Source organism: Ranitomeya variabilis, chromosome 4 (genome assembly GCF_051348905.1).
Source record: "Ranitomeya variabilis isolate aRanVar5 chromosome 4, aRanVar5.hap1, whole genome shotgun sequence".
NCBI lineage: Eukaryota > Metazoa > Chordata > Amphibia > Anura > Dendrobatidae > Ranitomeya > Ranitomeya variabilis.
The window spans coordinates 516,852,651-516,864,255 of NC_135235.1; the positions used below are offsets into that span (position 1 = coordinate 516,852,651).

Sequence of the window (11,605 nt, forward strand, 5' to 3'; positions counted from 1 at the left end):
AGGCACCTGGCTCAGCGCCACCATTTGGCACAGGCTGCAGCAAAAACAAGATCTGACACTGGAGTCCAAAGAGGCAGGAGGAGTCGAGCATGGCCGCGCGACAGAAAGAGAAGAGGAACAGAGCGGTGAAAAGGCCAGCCAGCCAAAGACGCCTCGCACCTTCCTGGAGAAGTCGAGCCATGGCAGTCCACCACGAGCAAAGAAAGAGCTTCCTCGGCGCGATCATCAAGTCCCATTTGCAAAAAAGGCTGCGAGGCGGCGGAAACGAGCAAGACCCTTGTTGAGAAGCACCCGTGGGTACGTGACACGGATTGGAGTGCCCTCGAGCAAGACCATTGCAAAAGCGCACTGCCACGTGTGGAGAGAGGGGCACACGAGGCACACACCAGCGAGGGCTCGTCCGGGATTTGAACCCGGGACCTCTCGCACCCGAAGTGAGAATCATACCCCTAGACCAACGAGCCAACGTTTGGTGCGTGCCGTGCAGCAGCGACGATTCTCTCACCTTTGTAGGCTCGGCCACAAGCAGCAGCCGGAGCGGTTTAGCTAACAGGGGGAGGGCAAAAGGAGATGAGCACTCTGGTTCCCCCGCAGAGAAAGAGTGGGGCTCGTCCGGGATTTGAACCCAGGACCTCTCGCACCCTAAGCGAGAATCATACCCCTAGACCAACGAGCCAGCGACAGAGCGGCGCTTTGCAATTTGTATGGCGTAGCCAGCACTGCCAACTGAAGCACCTGCCTGGCATCTCCAGAGAAAAGCGTGGCTCTCTCATGGAACATCCACAGGGAAAAAAAAAAAGTCCCTGAGAGACGCATGCGAATTTTAACGAGCAGCAATCTCCAACATATGTTTTTGGAGCGAAAGAGCTCAAAACAAGTGGAGATCCGCGTGCGTGGGGTCAAAATCTGCCACAGGTCCGGGCTTGGTTGGGTGGTCGGGGTTTCCTGGGGACGGGCGGCACATGCCGCCTTCCCAGCAGTCAGTTGCAAGAAAATCCATGCAACAGATGAGCCTGCGGGAGGAAGCCCAGCATGCAACAGACCTGCAACAAAGACTACCACAAGCATGGGCTCGTCCGGGATTTGAACCCGGGACCTCTCGCACCCAAAGCGAGAATCATACCCCTAGACCAACGAGCCAGCGACAGAGGCAAGGGCTGCGAGGCACCTGGCTCAGCGCCACCATTTGGCACAGGCTGCAGCAAAAACAAGATCTGACACTGGAGTCCAAAGAGGCAGGAAGAGTCGAGCATGGCCGCGCGACAGAAAGAGAAGAGGAACAGAGCGGTGATAAGGCCAGCCAGCCAAAGACGCCTCGCACCTTCCTGGAGAAGTCGAGCCATGGCAGTCCACCACGAGCAAAGAAAGAGCTTCCTCGGTGCGATCATCAAGTCCCATTCGCAAAAAAGGCTGTGAGGCGGCGGAAACGAGCAAGACCCTTGTTGAGAAGCACCCGTGGGTACGTGACACGGATTGGAGTGCCCTCGAGCAAGACCATTGCAAAAGCGCACTGCCACGTGTGGAGAGAGGGGCACACGGGGCACACACCAGCGAGGGCTCGTCCGGGATTTGAACCCGGGACCTCTCGCACCCGAAGCGAGAATCATACCCCTAGACCAACGAGCCAACGTTTGGTGCGTGCCGTGCAGCAGCGTCGATTCTCTCACCTTTGTAGGCTCGGCCACAAGCAGCAGCCGGAGCGGTTTAGCTAACAGGGGGAGGGCAAAAGGAGATGAGCACTCTGGTTCCCCCGCAGAGAAAGAGTGGGGCTCGTCCGGGATTTGAACCCGGGACCTCTCGCACCCAAAGCGAGAATCATACCCCTAGACCAACGAGCCAGCGACGGAGGCAAGGGCTGCGAGGCACCTGGCTCAGCGCCACCATTTGGCACAGGCTGCAGCAAAAACAAGATCTGACACTGGAGTCCAAAGAGGCAGGAGGAGTCGAGCGTGGCCGCGCGACAGAAAGAGAAGAGGAACAGAGCGGTGAAAAGGCCAGCCAGCCAAAGACGCCTCGCACCTTCCTGGAGAAGTCGAGCCATGGCAGTCCACCACGAGCAAAGAAAGAGCTTCCTCGGCGCGATCATCAAGTCCCATTCGCAAAAAAGGCTGCGAGGCGGCGGAAACGAGCAAGACCCTTGTTGAGAAGCACCCGTGGGTACGTGACACGGATTGGAGTGCCCTCGAGCAAGACCATTGTAAAAGCGCACTGCCACGTGTGGAGAGAGGGGCACACGAGGCACACACCAGCGAGGGCTCGTCCGGGATTTGAACCCGGGACCTCTCGCACCCGAAGCGAGAATCATACACGTTTGGTGCGTGCCGTGCAGCAGCGTCGATTCTCTCACCTTTGTAGGCTCGGCCACAAGCAGCAGCCGGAGCGGTTTAGCTAACAGGGGGAGGGCAAAAGGAGATGAGCACTCTGGTTCCCCCGCAGAGAAAGAGTGGGGCTCGTCCGGGATTTGAACCCGGGACCTCTCGCACCCTAAGCGAGAATCATACCCCTAGACCAACGAGCCAGCGACAGAGCGGCGCTTTGCAATTTGTATGGCGTAGCCAGCACTGCCAACTGAAGCACCTGCCTGGCATCTCCAGAGAAAAGCGTGGCTCTCTCATGGAACATCCACAGGGAAAAAAAAAAAGTCCCTGAGAGACGCATGCGAATTTTAACGAGCAGCAATCTCCAACATATGTTTTTGGAGCGAAAGAGCTCAAAACAAGTGGAGATCCGCGTGCGTGGGGTCAAAATCTGCCACAGGTCCGGGCTTGGTTGGGTGGTCGGGGTTTCCTGGGGACGGGCGGCACATGCCGCCTTCCCAGCAGTCAGTTGCAAGAAAATCCATGCAACAGATGAGCCTGCGGGAGGAAGCCCAGCATGCAACAGACCTGCAACAAAGACTTCCACAAGCATGGGCTCGTCCGGGATTTGAACCCGGGACCTCTCGCACCCAAAGCGAGAATCATACCCCTAGACCAACGAGCCAGCAACGGAGGCAAGGGCTGCGAGGCACCTGGCTCAGCGCCACCATTTGGCACAGGCTGCAGCAAAAACAAGATCTGACACTGGAGTCCAAAGAGGCAGGAGGAGTCGAGCGTGGCCGCGCGACAGAAAGAGAAGAGGAACAGAGCGGTGAAAAGGCCAGCCAGCCAAAGACGCCTCGCACCTTCCTGGAGAAGTCGAGCCATGGCAGTCCACCACGAGCAAAGAAAGAGCTTCCTCGGCACGATCATCAAGTCCCATTCGCAAAAAAGGCTGCGAGGCGGCGGAAACGAGCAAGACCCTTGTTGAGAAGCACCCGTGGGTACGTGACACGGATTGGAGTGCCCTCGAGCAAGACCATTGCAAAAGCGCAGTGCCACGTGTGGAGAGAGGGGCACACGAGGCACACACCAGCGAGGGCTCGTCCGGGATTTGAACCCGGGACCTCTCGCACCCGAAGCGAGAATCATACCCCTAGACCAACGAGCCAACGTTTGGTGCGTGCCGTGCAGCAGCGTCGATTCTCTCACCTTTGTAGGCTCGGCCACAAGCAGCAGCCGGAGCGGTTTAGCTAACAGGGGGAGGGCAAAAGGAGATGAGCACTCTGGTTCCCCCGCAGAGAAAGAGTGGGGCTCGTCCGGGATTTGAACCCGGGACCTCTCGCACCCTAAGCGAGAATCATACCCCTAGACCAACGAGCCAGCGACAGAGCGGCGCTTTGCAATTTGTATGGCGTAGCCAGCACTGCCAACTGAAGCACCTGCCTGGCATCTCCAGAGAAAAGCGTGGCTCTCTCATGGAACATCCACAGGGAAAAAAAAAAAGTCCCTGAGAGACGCATGCGAATTTTAACGAGCAGCAATCTCCAACATATGTTTTTGGAGCGAAAGAGCTCAAAACAAGTGGAGATCCGCGTGCGTGGGGTCAAAATCTGCCACAGGTCCGGGCTTGGTTGGGTGGTCGGGGTTTCCTGGGGACGGGCGGCACATGCCGCCTTCCCAGCAGTCAGTTGCAAGAAAATCCATGCAACAGATGAGCCTGCGGGAGGAAGCCCAGCATGCAACAGACCTGCAACAAAGACTTCCACAAGCATGGGCTCGTCCGGGATTTGAACCCGGGACCTCTCACACCCAAAGCGAGAATCATACCCCTAGACCAACGAGCCAGCGACGGAGGCAAGGGCTGCGAGGCACCTGGCTCAGCGCCACCATTTGGCACAGGCTGCAGCAAAAACAAGATCTGACACTGGAGTCCAAAGAGGCAGGAGGAGTCGAGCGTGGCCGCGCGACAGAAAGAGAAGAGGAACAGAGCGGTGAAAAGGCCAGCCAGCCAAAGACGCCTCGCACCTTCCTGGAGAAGTCGAGCCATGGCAGTCCACCACGAGCAAAGAAAGAGCTTCCTCGGCGCGATCATCAAGTCCCATTCGCAAAAAAGGCTGCGAGGCGGCGGAAACGAGCAAGACCCTTGTTGAGAAGCACCCGTGGGTACGTGACACGGATTGGAGTGCCCTCGAGCAAGACCATTGCAAAAGCGCACTGCCACGTGTGGAGAGAGGGGCACACGAGGCACACACCAGCGAGGGCTCGTCCGGGATTTGAACCCGGGACCTCTCGCACCCGAAGCGAGAATCATACCCCTAGACCAACGAGCCAACGTTTGGTGCGTGCCGTGCAGCAGCGTCGATTCTCTCACCTTAGTAGGCTCGGCCACAAGCAGCAGCCGGAGCGGTTTAGCTAACAGGGGGAGGGCAAAAGGAGATGAGCACTCTGGTTCCCCCGCAGAGAAAGAGTGGGGCTCGTCCGGGATTTGAACCCGGGACCTCTCGCACCCTAAGCGAGAATCATACCCCTAGACCAACGAGCCAGCGACAGAGCGGTGCTTTGCAATTTGTATGGCGTAGCCAGCACTGCCAACTGAAGCACCTGCCTGGCATCTCCAGAGAAAAGCGTGGCTCTCTCATGGAACATCCACAGGGAAAAAAAAAAAGTCCCTGAGAGACGCATGCGAATTTTAACGAGCAGCAATCTCCAACATATGTTTTTGGAGCGAAAGAGCTCAAAACAAGTGGAGATCCGCGTGCGTGGGGTCAAAATCTGCCACAGGTCCGGGCTTGGTTGGGTGGTCGGGGTTTCCTGGGGACGGGCGGCACATGCCGCCTTCCCAGCAGTCAGTTGCAAGAAAATCCATGCAACAGATGAGCCTGCGGGAGGAAGCCCAGCATGCAACAGACCTGCAACAAAGACTTCCACAAGCATGGGCTCGTCCGGGATTTGAACCCGGGACCTCTCGCACCCAAAGAGAGAATCATACCCCTAGACCAACGAGCCAGCGACAGAGGCAAGGGCTGCGAGGCACCTGGCTCAGCGCCACCATTTGGCACAGGCTGCAGCAAAAACAAGATCTGACACTGGAGTCCAAAGAGGCAGGAGGAGTCGAGCGTGGCCGTGCGACAGAAAGAGAAGAGGAACAGAGCGGTGAAAAGGCCAGCCAGCCAAAGACGCCTCGCACCTTCCTGGAGAAGTCGAGCCATGGCAGTCCACCACGAGCAAAGAAAGAGCTTCCTCGGCGCGATCATCAAGTCCCATTCGCAAAAAAGGCTGCGAGGCGGCGGAAACGAGCAAGACCCTTGTTGAGAAGCACCCGTGGGTACGTGACACGGATTGGAGTGCCCTCGAGCAAGACCATTGCAAAAGCGCACTGCCACGTGTGGAGAGAGGGGCACACGAGGCACACACCAGCGAGGGCTCGTCCGGGATTTGAACCCGGGACCTCTCGCACCCGAAGCGAGAATCATACCCCTAGACCAACGAGCCAACGTTTGGTGCGTGCCGTGCAGCAGCGTCGATTCTCTCACCTTTGTAGGCTCGGCCACAAGCAGCAGCCGGAGCGGTTTAGCTAACAGGGGGAGGGCAAAAGGAGATGAGCACTCTGGTTCCCCCGCAGAGAAAGAGTGGGGCTCGTCCGGGATTTGAACCCGGGACCTCTCGCACCCTAAGCGAGAATCATACCCCTAGACCAACGAGCCAGCGACAGAGCGGTGCTTTGCAATTTGTATGGCGTAGCCAGCACTGCCAACTGAAGCACCTGCCTGGCATCTCCAGAGAAAAGCGTGGCTCTCTCATGGAACATCCACAGGGAAAAAAAAAAAGTCCCTGAGAGACGCATGCGAATTTTAACGAGCAGCAATCTCCAACATATGTTTTTGGAGCGAAAGAGCTCAAAACAAGTGGAGATCCGCGTGCGTGGGGTCAAAATCTGCCACAGGTCCGGGCTTGGTTGGGTGGTCGGGGTTTCCTGGGGACGGGCGGCACATGCCGCCTTCCCAGCAGTCAGTTGCAAGAAAATCCATGCAACAGATGAGCCTGCGGGAGGAAGCCCAGCATGCAACAGACCTGCAACAAAGACTTCCACAAGCATGGGCTCGTCCGGGATTTGAACCCGGGACCTCTCGCACCCAAAGAGAGAATCATACCCCTAGACCAACGAGCCAGCGACAGAGGCAAGGGCTGCGAGGCACCTGGCTCAGCGCCACCATTTGGCACAGGCTGCAGCAAAAACAAGATCTGACACTGGAGTCCAAAGAGGCAGGAGGAGTCGAGCGTGGCCGTGCGACAGAAAGAGAAGAGGAACAGAGCGGTGAAAAGGCCAGCCAGCCAAAGACGCCTCGCACCTTCCTGGAGAAGTCGAGCCATGGCAGTCCACCACGAGCAAAGAAAGAGCTTCCTCGGCGCGATCATCAAGTCCCATTCGCAAAAAAGGCTGCGAGGCGGCGGAAACGAGCAAGACCCTTGTTGAGAAGCACCCGTGGGTACGTGACACGGATTGGAGTGCCCTCGAGCAAGACCATTGCAAAAGCGCACTGCCACGTGTGGAGAGAGGGGCACACGAGGCACACACCAGCGAGGGCTCGTCCGGGATTTGAACCCGGGACCTCTCGCACCCGAAGCGAGAATCATACCCCTAGACCAACGAGCCAACGTTTGGTGCGTGCCGTGCAGCAGCGTCGATTCTCTCACCTTTATAGGCTCGGCCACAAGCTGCAGCCGGAGCGGTTTAGCTAACAGGGGGAGGGCAAAAGGAGATGAGCACTCTGGTTCCCCCGCAGAGAAAGAGTGGGGCTCGTCCGGGATTTGAACCCGGGACCTCTCGCACCCTAAGCGAGAATCATACCCCTAGACCAACGAGCCAACGACAGAGCGGTGCTTTGCAATTTGTATGGCGTAGCCAGCACTGCCAACTGAAGCACCTGCCTGGCATCTCCAGAGAAAAGCGTGGCTCTCTCATGGAACATCCACAGGGAAAAAAAAAAAGTCCCTGAGAGACGCATGCGAATTTTAACGAGCAGCAATCTCCAACATATGTTTTTGGAGCGAAAGAGCTCAAAACAAGTGGAGATCCGCGTGCGTGGGGTCAAAATCTGCCACAGGTCCGGGCTTGGTTGGGTGGTCGGGGTTTCCTGGGGAAGGGCGGCACATGCCGCCTTCCCAGCAGTCAGTTGCAAGAAAATCCATGCAACAGATGAGCCTGCGGGAGGAAGCCCAGCATGCAACAGACCTGCAACAAAGACTTCCACAAGCATGGGCTCGTCCGGGATTTGAACCCGGGACCTCTCGCACCCAAAGCGAGAATCATACCCCTAGACCAACGAGCCAGCGACGGAGGCAAGGGCTGCGAGGCACCTGGCTCAGCGCCACCATTTGGCACAGGCTGCAGCAAACACAAGATCTGACACTGGAGTCCAAGGAGGCAGGAGGAGTCGAGCGTGGCCGCGCGACAGAAAGAGAAGAGGAACAGAGCGGTGAAAAGGCCAGCCAGCCAAAGACGCCTCGCACCTTCCTGGAGAAGTCGAGCCATGGCAGTCCACCACGAGCAAAGAAAGAGCTTCCTCGGCGCGATCATCAAGTCCCATTCACAAAAAAGGCTGCGAGGCGGCGGAAACGAGCAAGACCCTTGTTGAGAAGCACCCGTGGGTACATGACACGGATTGGAGTGCCCTCGAGCAAGACCATTGCAAAAGCGCACTGCCACGTGTGGAGAGAGGGGCACACGAGGCACACACCAGCGAGGGCTCGTCCGGGATTTGAACCCGGGACCTCTCGCACCCGAAGTGAGAATCATACCCCTAGACCAACGAGCCAACGTTTGGTGCGTGCCGTGCAGCAGCGACGATTCTCTCACCTTTGTAGGCTCGGCCACAAGCAGCAGCCGGAGCGGTTTAGCTAACAGGGGGAGGGCAAAAGGAGATGAGCACTCTGGTTCCCCCGCAGAGAAAGAGTGGGGCTCGTCCGGGATTTGAACCCGGGACCTCTCGCACCCTAAGCGAGAATCATACCCCTAGACCAACGAGCCAGCGACAGAGCGGCGCTTTGCAATTTGTATGGCGTAGCCAGCACTGCCAACTGAAGCACCTGCCTGGCATCTCCAGAGAAAAGCGTGGCTCTCTCATGGAACATCCACAGGGAAAAAAAAAATGTCCCTGAGAGACGCATGCGAATTTTAACGAGCAGCAATCTCCAACATATGTTTTTGGAGCGAAAGAGCTCAAAACAAGTGGAGATCCGCGTGCGTGGGGTCAAAATCTGCCACAGGTCCGGGCTTGGTTGGGTGGTCGGGGTTTCCTGGGGACGGGCGGCACATGCCGCCTTCCCAGCAGTCAGTTGCAAGAAAATCCATGCAACAGATGAGCCTGCGGGAGGAAGCCCAGCATGCAACAGACCTGCAACAAAGACTTCCACAAGCATGGGCTCGTCCGGGATTTGAACCCGGGACCTCTCACACCCAAAGCGAGAATCATACCCCTAGACCAACGAGCCAGCGACGGAGGCAAGGGCTGCGAGGCACCTGGCTCAGCGCCACCATTTGGCACAGGCTGCAGCAAAAACAAGATCTGACACTGGAGTCCAAAGAGGCAGGAGGAGTCGAGCGTGGCCGTGCGACAGAAAGAGAAGAGGAACAGAGCGGTGAAAAGGCCAGCCAGCCAAAGACGCCTCGCACCTTCCTGGAGAAGTCGAGCCATGGCAGTCCACCACGAGCAAAGAAAGAGCTTCCTCGGCGCGATCATCAAGTCCCATTCGCAAAAAAGGCTGCGAGGCGGCGGAAACAAGCAAGACCCTTGTTGAGAAGCACCCGTGGGTACGTGACACGGATTGGAGTGCCCTCGAGCAAGACCATTGCAAAAGCGCACTGCCACGTGTGGAGAGAGGGGCACACGAGGCACACACCAGCGAGGGCTCGTCCGGGATTTGAACCCGGGACCTCTCGCACCCGAAGCGAGAATCATACCCCTAGACCAACGAGCCAACGTTTGGTGCGTGCCGTGCAGCAGCGTCGATTCTCTCACCTTTGTAGGCTCGGCCACAAGCTGCAGCCGGAGCGGTTTAGCTAACAGGGGGAGGGCAAAAGGAGATGAGCACTCTGGTTCCCCCGCAGAGAAAGAGTGGGGCTCGTCCGGGATTTGAACCCGGGACCTCTCGCACCCTAAGCGAGAATCATACCCCTAGACCAACGAGCCAGCGACAGAGCGGCGCTTTGCAATTTGTATGGCGTAGCCAGCACTGCCAACTGAAGCACCTGCCTGGCATCTCCAGAGAAAAGCGTGGCTCTCTCATGGAACATCCACAGGGAAAAAAAAAATGTCCCTGAGAGACGCATGCGAATTTTAACGAGCAGCAATCTCCAACATATGTTTTTGGAGCGAAAGAGCTCAAAACAAGTGGAGATCCGCGTGCGTGGGGTCAAAATCTGCCACAGGTCCGGGCTTGGTTGGGTGGTCGGGGTTTCCTGGGGACGGGCGGCACATGCCGCCTTCCCAGCAGTCAGTTGCAAGAAAATCCATGCAACAGATGAGCCTGCGGGAGGAAGCCCAGCATGCAACAGACCTGCAACAAAGACTTCCACAAGCATGGGCTCGTCCAGGATTTGAACCCGGGACCTCTCACACCCAAAGCGAGAATCATACCCCTAGACCAACGAGCCAGCGACGGAGGCAAGGGCTGCGAGGCACCTGGCTCAGCGCCACCATTTGGCACAGGCTGCAGCAAAAACAAGATCTGACACTGGAGTCCAAAGAGGCAGGAGGAGTCGAGCGTGGCCGTGCGACAGAAAGAGAAGAGGAACAGAGCGGTGAAAAGGCCAGCCAGCCAAAGACGCCTCGCACCTTCCTGGAGAAGTCGAGCCATGGCAGTCCACCACGAGCAAAGAAAGAGCTTCCTCGGCGCGATCATCAAGTCCCATTCGCAAAAAAGGCTGCGAGGCGGCGGAAACGAGCAAGACCCTTGTTGAGAAGCACCCGTGGGTACGTGACACGGATTGGAGTGCCCTCGAGCAAGACCATTGCAAAAGCGCAGTGCCACGTGTGGAGAGAGGGGCACACGAGGCACACACCAGCGAGGGCTCGTCCGGGATTTGAACCCGGGACCTCTCGCACCCGAAGCGAGAATCATACCCCTAGACCAACGAGCCACCGTTTGGTGCGTGCCGTGCAGCAGCGTCGATTCTCTCACCTTTGTAGGCTCGGCCACAAGCTGCAGCCGGAGCGGTTTAGCTAACAGGGGGAGGGCAAAAGGAGATGAGCACTCTGGTTCCCCCGCAGAGAAAGAGTGGGGCTCGTCCGGGATTTGAACCCGGGACCTCTCGCACCCTAAGCGAGAATCATACCCCTAGACCAACGAGCCAGCGACAGAGCGGCGCTTTGCAATTTGTATGGCGTAGCCAGCACTGCCAACTGAAGCACCTGCCTGGCATCTCCAGAGAAAAGCGTGGCTCTCTCATGGAGCATCCACAGGGAAAAAAAAAAGTCCCTGAGAGACGCATGCGAATTTTAACGAGCAGCAATCTCCAACATATGTTTTTGGAGCGAAAGAGCTCAAAACAAGTGGAGATCCGCGTGCGTGGGGTCAAAATCTGCCACAGGTCCGGGCTTGGTTGGGTGGTCGGGGTTTCCTGGGGACGGGCAGCACATGCCGCCTTCCCAGCAGTCAGTTGCAAGAAAATCCATGCAACAGATGAGCCTGCGGGAGGAAGCCCAGCATGCAACAGACCTGCAACAAAGACTTCCACAAGCATGGGCTCGTCCGGGATTTGAACCCGGGACCTCTCGCACCCAAAGTGAGAATCATACCCCTAGACCAACGAGCCAGCGACGGAGGCAAGGGCTGCGAGGCACCTGGCTCAGCGCCACCATTTGGCACAGGCTGCAGCAAAAACAAGATCTGACACTGGAGTCCAAAGAGGCAGGAGGAGTCGAGCATGGCCGCGCGACAGAAAGAGAAGAGGAACAGAGCGGTGAAAAGGCCAGCCAGCCAAAGACGCCTCGCACCTTCCTGGAGAAGTCGAGCCATGGCAGTCCACCACGAGCAAAGAAAGAGCTTCCTCGGCGCGATCATCAAGTCCCATTCGCAAAAAAGGCTGCGAGGCGGCGGAAACGAGCAAGACCCTTGTTGAGAAGCACCCGTGGGTACGTGACACGGATTGGAGTGCCCTCGAGCAAGACCATTGCAAAAGCGCAGTGCCACGTGTGGAGAGAGGGGCACACGAGGCACACACCAGCGAGGGCTCGTCCGGGATTTGAACCCGGGACCTCTCGCACCCGAAGCGAGAATCATACCCCTAGACCAACGAGCCAACG

At 57.6% G+C, this 11,605-nt stretch overlaps 29 non-coding genes across 29 annotated transcripts; all 29 read right to left on the reverse strand.

Moving 5' to 3' along the window:
- Nucleotides 1-392: 392 nt before the first annotated feature.
- On the reverse strand, nucleotides 393-464 carry TRNAP-CGG (transfer RNA proline (anticodon CGG)). Its single transcript has one exon. It is a non-coding gene; the product is annotated as a tRNA-Pro (tRNA).
- Nucleotides 465-604: 140 nt separating this feature from the next.
- TRNAP-AGG (transfer RNA proline (anticodon AGG)) lies at nucleotides 605-676 on the reverse strand. Its single transcript has one exon. It is a non-coding gene; the product is annotated as a tRNA-Pro (tRNA).
- Nucleotides 677-1,068: 392 nt separating this feature from the next.
- Nucleotides 1,069-1,140, reverse strand: TRNAP-UGG (transfer RNA proline (anticodon UGG)). The gene has a single exon. It is a non-coding gene; the product is annotated as a tRNA-Pro (tRNA).
- A 414-nt stretch (nucleotides 1,141-1,554) lies between these two features.
- Nucleotides 1,555-1,626, reverse strand: TRNAP-CGG (transfer RNA proline (anticodon CGG)). The gene has a single exon. It is a non-coding gene; the product is annotated as a tRNA-Pro (tRNA).
- A 140-nt stretch (nucleotides 1,627-1,766) lies between these two features.
- Nucleotides 1,767-1,838, reverse strand: TRNAP-UGG (transfer RNA proline (anticodon UGG)). The gene has a single exon. It is a non-coding gene; the product is annotated as a tRNA-Pro (tRNA).
- Nucleotides 1,839-2,446: 608 nt separating this feature from the next.
- TRNAP-AGG (transfer RNA proline (anticodon AGG)) lies at nucleotides 2,447-2,518 on the reverse strand. Its single transcript has one exon. It is a non-coding gene; the product is annotated as a tRNA-Pro (tRNA).
- Nucleotides 2,519-2,910: 392 nt separating this feature from the next.
- On the reverse strand, nucleotides 2,911-2,982 carry TRNAP-UGG (transfer RNA proline (anticodon UGG)). Its single transcript has one exon. It is a non-coding gene; the product is annotated as a tRNA-Pro (tRNA).
- Nucleotides 2,983-3,396: 414 nt separating this feature from the next.
- TRNAP-CGG (transfer RNA proline (anticodon CGG)) lies at nucleotides 3,397-3,468 on the reverse strand. The gene has a single exon. It is a non-coding gene; the product is annotated as a tRNA-Pro (tRNA).
- Nucleotides 3,469-3,608: 140 nt separating this feature from the next.
- Nucleotides 3,609-3,680, reverse strand: TRNAP-AGG (transfer RNA proline (anticodon AGG)). Its single transcript has one exon. It is a non-coding gene; the product is annotated as a tRNA-Pro (tRNA).
- Nucleotides 3,681-4,072: 392 nt separating this feature from the next.
- Nucleotides 4,073-4,144, reverse strand: TRNAP-UGG (transfer RNA proline (anticodon UGG)). Its single transcript has one exon. It is a non-coding gene; the product is annotated as a tRNA-Pro (tRNA).
- A 414-nt stretch (nucleotides 4,145-4,558) lies between these two features.
- Nucleotides 4,559-4,630, reverse strand: TRNAP-CGG (transfer RNA proline (anticodon CGG)). The gene has a single exon. It is a non-coding gene; the product is annotated as a tRNA-Pro (tRNA).
- Nucleotides 4,631-4,770: 140 nt separating this feature from the next.
- Nucleotides 4,771-4,842, reverse strand: TRNAP-AGG (transfer RNA proline (anticodon AGG)). Its single transcript has one exon. It is a non-coding gene; the product is annotated as a tRNA-Pro (tRNA).
- Nucleotides 4,843-5,234: 392 nt separating this feature from the next.
- TRNAP-UGG (transfer RNA proline (anticodon UGG)) lies at nucleotides 5,235-5,306 on the reverse strand. Its single transcript has one exon. It is a non-coding gene; the product is annotated as a tRNA-Pro (tRNA).
- A 414-nt stretch (nucleotides 5,307-5,720) lies between these two features.
- Nucleotides 5,721-5,792, reverse strand: TRNAP-CGG (transfer RNA proline (anticodon CGG)). Its single transcript has one exon. It is a non-coding gene; the product is annotated as a tRNA-Pro (tRNA).
- A 140-nt stretch (nucleotides 5,793-5,932) lies between these two features.
- Nucleotides 5,933-6,004, reverse strand: TRNAP-AGG (transfer RNA proline (anticodon AGG)). The gene has a single exon. It is a non-coding gene; the product is annotated as a tRNA-Pro (tRNA).
- Nucleotides 6,005-6,396: 392 nt separating this feature from the next.
- Nucleotides 6,397-6,468, reverse strand: TRNAP-UGG (transfer RNA proline (anticodon UGG)). The gene has a single exon. It is a non-coding gene; the product is annotated as a tRNA-Pro (tRNA).
- Nucleotides 6,469-6,882: 414 nt separating this feature from the next.
- TRNAP-CGG (transfer RNA proline (anticodon CGG)) lies at nucleotides 6,883-6,954 on the reverse strand. The gene has a single exon. It is a non-coding gene; the product is annotated as a tRNA-Pro (tRNA).
- A 140-nt stretch (nucleotides 6,955-7,094) lies between these two features.
- TRNAP-AGG (transfer RNA proline (anticodon AGG)) lies at nucleotides 7,095-7,166 on the reverse strand. The gene has a single exon. It is a non-coding gene; the product is annotated as a tRNA-Pro (tRNA).
- Nucleotides 7,167-7,558: 392 nt separating this feature from the next.
- On the reverse strand, nucleotides 7,559-7,630 carry TRNAP-UGG (transfer RNA proline (anticodon UGG)). Its single transcript has one exon. It is a non-coding gene; the product is annotated as a tRNA-Pro (tRNA).
- Nucleotides 7,631-8,044: 414 nt separating this feature from the next.
- On the reverse strand, nucleotides 8,045-8,116 carry TRNAP-CGG (transfer RNA proline (anticodon CGG)). Its single transcript has one exon. It is a non-coding gene; the product is annotated as a tRNA-Pro (tRNA).
- Nucleotides 8,117-8,256: 140 nt separating this feature from the next.
- TRNAP-AGG (transfer RNA proline (anticodon AGG)) lies at nucleotides 8,257-8,328 on the reverse strand. Its single transcript has one exon. It is a non-coding gene; the product is annotated as a tRNA-Pro (tRNA).
- A 392-nt stretch (nucleotides 8,329-8,720) lies between these two features.
- Nucleotides 8,721-8,792, reverse strand: TRNAP-UGG (transfer RNA proline (anticodon UGG)). Its single transcript has one exon. It is a non-coding gene; the product is annotated as a tRNA-Pro (tRNA).
- A 414-nt stretch (nucleotides 8,793-9,206) lies between these two features.
- TRNAP-CGG (transfer RNA proline (anticodon CGG)) lies at nucleotides 9,207-9,278 on the reverse strand. Its single transcript has one exon. It is a non-coding gene; the product is annotated as a tRNA-Pro (tRNA).
- Nucleotides 9,279-9,418: 140 nt separating this feature from the next.
- TRNAP-AGG (transfer RNA proline (anticodon AGG)) lies at nucleotides 9,419-9,490 on the reverse strand. Its single transcript has one exon. It is a non-coding gene; the product is annotated as a tRNA-Pro (tRNA).
- Nucleotides 9,491-9,882: 392 nt separating this feature from the next.
- TRNAP-UGG (transfer RNA proline (anticodon UGG)) lies at nucleotides 9,883-9,954 on the reverse strand. Its single transcript has one exon. It is a non-coding gene; the product is annotated as a tRNA-Pro (tRNA).
- Nucleotides 9,955-10,368: 414 nt separating this feature from the next.
- On the reverse strand, nucleotides 10,369-10,440 carry TRNAP-CGG (transfer RNA proline (anticodon CGG)). Its single transcript has one exon. It is a non-coding gene; the product is annotated as a tRNA-Pro (tRNA).
- Nucleotides 10,441-10,580: 140 nt separating this feature from the next.
- Nucleotides 10,581-10,652, reverse strand: TRNAP-AGG (transfer RNA proline (anticodon AGG)). The gene has a single exon. It is a non-coding gene; the product is annotated as a tRNA-Pro (tRNA).
- A 391-nt stretch (nucleotides 10,653-11,043) lies between these two features.
- On the reverse strand, nucleotides 11,044-11,115 carry TRNAP-UGG (transfer RNA proline (anticodon UGG)). The gene has a single exon. It is a non-coding gene; the product is annotated as a tRNA-Pro (tRNA).
- A 414-nt stretch (nucleotides 11,116-11,529) lies between these two features.
- On the reverse strand, nucleotides 11,530-11,601 carry TRNAP-CGG (transfer RNA proline (anticodon CGG)). The gene has a single exon. It is a non-coding gene; the product is annotated as a tRNA-Pro (tRNA).
- Nucleotides 11,602-11,605: the final 4 nt, after the last annotated feature.